We start from the raw sequence: 5,472 nt of genomic DNA, 5'->3' as shown, positions 1-5,472 counted from the left end.
TGACAATATCCTTTCTTAAGCCTGAGACTGTTCCAGAGAGGCCTATGTACATTTGGACGTACGTACAACTGACCTTAGGCCCATTTCCTCCATCTTAGATCAGGAAGTCCTTATCTAGATGTTTTTTGTACAGAGGAAAGAGAACTTCTCCCATATTACCTGCCTTGAAAGAAATTGGATGTGCATCTTCTCTTTAAGCAGAAACCTTGGAAAGGAATGGTTCTGAAACTCAGGAAGGCTACCATTGCCGATGGCCGAGAGTAAGTGCTTCAGAAACTGACCCATGCCTCCTCCTTCAAAGGTTGCCTAGGATCACCCCAAAAGAGCCACCCACCTTTTATGCTCACTGAACTCAAACCACCTGCAAATCATTGGCTGCATCTGAGAAGTCAAAGGATCGTTGGATCACAGGTTCTAGAAGGGACTTGGAGATCACTCAGTCTAATTCTTTCCATTTAAACAAGAGGAAACGGAGACCCAAAGAGATTAAGTAATATGAGAGGTAATGTGGTACGGCCTCAAGAATATTGGACTTGAAGCCTGGAGTCTTACCTTCAACATTTAGCTTTGTAAGATCATGGGCAAAGTCACTTAACTATTTGGTGCCTCAGTTTCCTCATCTGTTAAACAAGTGTAGGAATATCAATAGTCCTTACCACATTGGATTGTTTTAAGGATCAAAGGAGATAATGTTTATAAAAATCTGTAAATATGAAAGTGCACACACACACACACCCCAGCTATTATTATGTGTGTCCAAGGTTGGTAAGGCAATAAGTTGTTACTCTTCCATTGTATCTGACTCTTTGTGACCCCATTTGGGGTTTTCTTGGCAAAGATCCTGGGGTGGTTTGCCATTTCCTTTTCCAACTCATTTTACAGATGAGGAAACCAAGACAAACAGGGTTAAATGACTTGCCCAGGGTCACCCAGCCAGTAAGTATCTGAGGCCAGATTTGAATTCAGGTGTTCCTGATTCTAGGCTCCATGCTCTGTCCTCTGTACCTCCTAACTGCTCATAGGCAATAAGTAGTGGACCCAGAATTCAAAGTTGGGCCTTTTGATTCCAAAAGCAGTGTTTTTCCTAATCTATCATACCTATTCTCAGAATCTTCCCCCACCCCTACTTAACACACTTTTAAAGTGTCCTTTGATTTAGGCAGGAAGATCTCCGTTCACAACAATCCAGTCCCAGATTGCGAAGTATTACAATCATTTTATCCTAAAATCTGCTTCTAGGCCTCACCCAGGAATCATGCATTCTTATTGAATGGTGCTCTTCCCTTGGGCTTACTAGTTGAAGGGGGGGGGGGAAAGTCAGATTTCCCTTTGGCATCAACTTCTTCCATTTGCATCTTTTCTGTGTCTCCCCCACCCCCCCAAAAAAAGTAAGACAGAGAGAGAGAGAGGTTTTAAAAAATAGTATGATAGCAAGAGCATTAGATATGCAATCAGAAGAATTGGTTTTGAATTATAGGGAGACAGCTCATTACCTTTGTAATCTTCAGAAATTCACTGAAGTTCTCTTGGCTTCTTTTCCTTGTTGGTTGAGCTAGATAACATGAGAAGGTTAAATTTAGTTAAAATTCGGGGGTTAGGTTAGATAATTTCTAAAGTCACTTTCAACTCCAAGTACAAGGGGCTACAGAAATAACACTTGATTAAGGCCCCTGACTCCTTCTTACAATTCTTTTCCCCAATCTCACCCTTCCTCAAGTCAGTTTTGTGCATCAAACTAACAGAGATTTATTTGGTCTCTGTTATAGTAAGGTACTAAATGCTCTCTGCTTTGGTTCTTCCAAATCTGCGACTCATTTGAGTTTACCACGCTTCCCGCACACAGTCCTAACTAAATCCAATGAGTCTGGATAGCACACCAGGAATCCTGGAAACTAGAACTGCATTTGAGGTGGTAGTTTCTTTTTTCTTTTCCCTTATTGCTAAATACCTTTTTCATATTAAACATATTTTCACATTAGTCATGTTGTAAAGAAGAATTAGAACCAATGGGAAGAACCATGAGAAAGAAGAAACAAAATAAAATATTTTTTTAAAAAGAGAAAATAGTATGCTTTGATCTGCATTCAGACTCCAGAGTTCTTTCTCTGGATGTGGAGAGCATTTTCCATGGTGAGTCTTTTGGATTGTCTTAAATCCTTACATTTCTGAGAAGAGCTAAGTCTATCAAAGTCAGTTATAGCAAAATGTGGCTGCTACTTCCTGCTCACTTCACTAAACATTAGTTCATGTAAGTCCAAGTTTTTCTGAAATCTTCCTGTTCATCATGTCTTTCTTTCTTTTTTTTTTATGGATTTCTATACCCCATTGCATGTATAAACAATTGTTGCACATAAAACAATTTTTGACATGCATTTTTAAAGCTTTGAGTTCCATATTCTCTTCCTTCCTCCCTGCCTTCCCACCCACTTTCATTGAGGAAGTAAGCAATTTTATATAGGTTATACATGTGTAGTCATGCAAAACACTTCCATAATAGTCATGTTGTGAAAGACTAAGCATTTTTCTGGGTCTCCTTTAACAAGCTGTTGACTCATTTCTTCCTCTGTACGCTGGATGTAAGAAAATAACTTTTCGATGAGAAAGTAACCTTCTGTAGTTTTATTTTTCCCTCTTGTTTGCTCATTTTCCCAGCCAGTTACTTGACTTTTGAGCTCTATGTTAAGTGAAGGGTGTACTGTCCCAAGCTTCAGGGGTTTTGTGCAGCTGTTTTCAGAGATGTTTCTAGGGACCTGTAAATTTTCAGCTCTTCCAAAATGATATGATAGAAGGAGACGTGTTTACTCTTCTCCTGACCTGTGCTTTGGTCTATGAGCAACCACGAGCACCCCTTTTCGGCTTGGAATTATGAGGAGGATTCCCTCCCCACAGCCACCACAAGCTCTGCTACACCTCTGCACCCCAGCACCGTGACCCAGATCAGCTGCTCTATTTCCCCACTGTCTGTAGGCCCAAAAGCTCCAGAAGCAAGCACTGCTGCTGCAGCCATTGCCCTGGGGCTGGGGCTAGATCATGTTCTTCTCTCACCCAGGTGAAAGACCTTTCCCAGTGACCTTTGAAGTTGTGTGGGTTGGGAAATCTAGAAACTGATGCAGCTGCCTGTGATTCAGTTGTCCTGGGGCCTGCTCCAGTCCTGTCTTTGCCTGTATGGCCCATGCTCTTCTCCATGCCTGCTGCAATAGATCCTCCCTGTAGGCCTTCTAGAGTGTCTTGGTCTGGAAATCTGTTTCACTCTGTTATTTTGTGGCTTTTGCGGCTCTAGAATTTGTTTAGAGTCATTTTTTACAGGTATTTTGAAGATTTGGGAGGCAGGGAGAACTCAAGCAGGTCCTTGCTCCTACTCTGTCATCTTGGTGCCACCCTTACTTTTCTCATTTTAAAGACAAAGACATTGAGGTCCAGAGAAATTAAGGGATTTAATTCTTCAAGGTCAAAAGGTTCATCATTTCTTATAGCGTAATAGTATTCTTTTACATTCATATGCCACAACTTGTTTAGCCATTCCCCAACTGATGGGCATCCCCTCAATTTCCAATTCTTGGCCACCCCAAAAAGAGCTACTATAAATATTTTTGTACATGTGGGTCCTTATTCCATTTTTATGATCTCTTTGGGATACAGACCTAGAAGTGGTATTGCTGGGTCAAAGGGTATACACAGTTTTATAGCTCTTTGGACATAGTTCCAAATTGCTTTCCAGAATGGTTGGATCAGTTCACAACTGAGGTGGTAGTTTCTTAGAACCCCATTAAGGGCCCTGTTATTCCTCTTCTATTACATTCCATTAGACTCTGGTCATCAAATCTGTCCCAAAACTGTTCTAGTTTTCCGTGGATCAAAGCTTAACTTTGTATTACATCTTTAAGGTTTGCTAATTTCCTATCCCATACAAAATAATATGTGTTAAGTGCATCAGAGAGGGGTAAGCAAATTCCTAGGTTTGGCCTGAGGGGCAAGAGCTTACTACTGACAGGGGGATCAGGGAAGATTCCATGGATGAAAGTGTTGGGGTCGGGTCTGAAAGAGTGGGCAGTGATTTATCAGGTGAAGAGGGAGGGGAGAACATTCCAGCCATGTGGACATGCTCTTGGAGCATTGATTTAATTATATGGGTGCTTATATACTGGTGGTGCAGTGGACAGAGTGCTGGGCCTGGAGTCAGGAAGACCCGAGTTCAAAGTCCTGCCTCAGACCCTTGCTAGCTGTGTGACCCTGGACAAGTCACAGAGGTTACTCTGCTTAGCTCCATTTCCTTAACTGTAATAGGATAATAACACCACCTACCTTGAAGGATTGTTGGAAGGATCAAATGAGACAATATTTGTACAGCACAGCACAGTGCTCGGCATGTAGTATGAACTTCATAAAGGATTATTCCTTTCCTTCTCTCCCTGTTTTCCAAATTCTAAGTATGGCCTCTCAACCTGGGGTCCAGAAATCTGATTAGATTTTTTTTATTACTTTATTTCAATGTAATTGGTTTTCTTTGTAATTCTATTTTATTTTATGCATTTTAAAGTATTATTCTGAGAAGGCGCCCATAGGCGTCACCAAACTGCCAAAGAAGTTTATAACACACACAAAAAGGATTAAGGTACCTTCTTTCCTTTTAATTGATTGATACTTTTTGTTTTGACCCAATATCATTTCTTTCATTTTCCTCCCCCCACCCCCAAGTACCTAGGCAACAGCTATCCCTATCAACAAAGTACATGCCCTGAAATATTTGTCTAGAGTTTTGTCGTCCCTTAAAGTTGGCTGCATTTTCGTGGTTGTGGTAACATATATTATTCTTTTGCTTATACTTTCCTCCCTCTTTACCATTTTATACAAGTCTTCCATTTTTCTCGAAATCTTATAGTGTAGTATATAGCAAACTACATTTCAATAGATTCATATATCATAATTTGTTCATCTTTTCCCCATTGTTTGGGCATTTTTCCTCCATTTTTGTTAGCACAAATAATGCTGCTGCTGCTACTAAGATATTTGTACAGATGAACCCATAGTCTCAGGTGGACAGTCCTAGGAGTAGAATCTCTGGGTCAAGGGTATGACATAGCACACGTTCTTAAAGCAGATTCAATGTCTCCCACCCGGTGCTGAGAATCACTAATGTGGAAGCATCCAGACTTGGCCCGATACCTGAATTATCTCAGTTAATGGGAAGCTCATTGAACTGGGTATTGCGGGATTGTCCAGCGCCATTGATGATGAGCTGGAGGGTACCACGAAGGTTACCTAGAAGAAGAAACTGACCTAGAAGCTGAGCCCCAGAGAGGTTAGATTATGTGCCCCAAGTCACACAAGTGACAGGTGGGAGAGCAGGGATTCAAATATGGGCTCTGCAGCTCCAAATCCAGCCCTTCCCACTAGACCACTGCTGTCCATCTATCAGTCAACAGGTATTTATTTCTGTCTTTTCTGGCCAAAACGATGGGCTGGATACTATCC

Source organism: Trichosurus vulpecula, chromosome 8 (assembly GCF_011100635.1).
Source record: "Trichosurus vulpecula isolate mTriVul1 chromosome 8, mTriVul1.pri, whole genome shotgun sequence".
In the NCBI taxonomy this organism is placed as follows: domain Eukaryota; kingdom Metazoa; phylum Chordata; class Mammalia; order Diprotodontia; family Phalangeridae; genus Trichosurus; species Trichosurus vulpecula.
Note: the sequence above shows the minus strand (reverse complement) of the source record.